Here is a 410-nt window from a genome sequence, read left to right as displayed (position 1 = left end):
TCTCTCTCTCTCTCTCTCTCTCCTCTCTCTCTCTCTGTAAGCATATAAGTAAATTAAAAGAATAATTTTTTTATCGATGTGTTTTGTCTATCAGTTTTCACTTTCTTTCTCAGGTATATGCGCACGGTCTCTCTCCTCTCTCTCTCTCTCTCTCTCTCTCTCTCTCTCTCTCTCTCTCTCTCTCTCTTTGTAAGCGTATCAGTAAATTAAAAAGAAAAATTTTTATCGATGTGTTTGTTTATCAGTTTTCACTATCTTTCTCATATATATGCGCACCGGTCTCTCTCTCTCTCTCTCTCTCTCTCCTCTCTCTCTCTCTCTCTCTCTCTCTCCCTCCAAATTTCAGTCTTTTTTTTATCTCGGCAAGACCTCTTAAGATATCCCATAAGTGAATTGATGGCTGTTGCAGG

Source organism: Palaemon carinicauda, chromosome 3, assembly GCF_036898095.1.
Source record: "Palaemon carinicauda isolate YSFRI2023 chromosome 3, ASM3689809v2, whole genome shotgun sequence".
Lineage (NCBI taxonomy): Eukaryota > Metazoa > Arthropoda > Malacostraca > Decapoda > Palaemonidae > Palaemon > Palaemon carinicauda.
The sequence above is the reverse complement of the archived record's forward strand: the minus strand, read 5'-3'. Positions refer to the sequence as shown.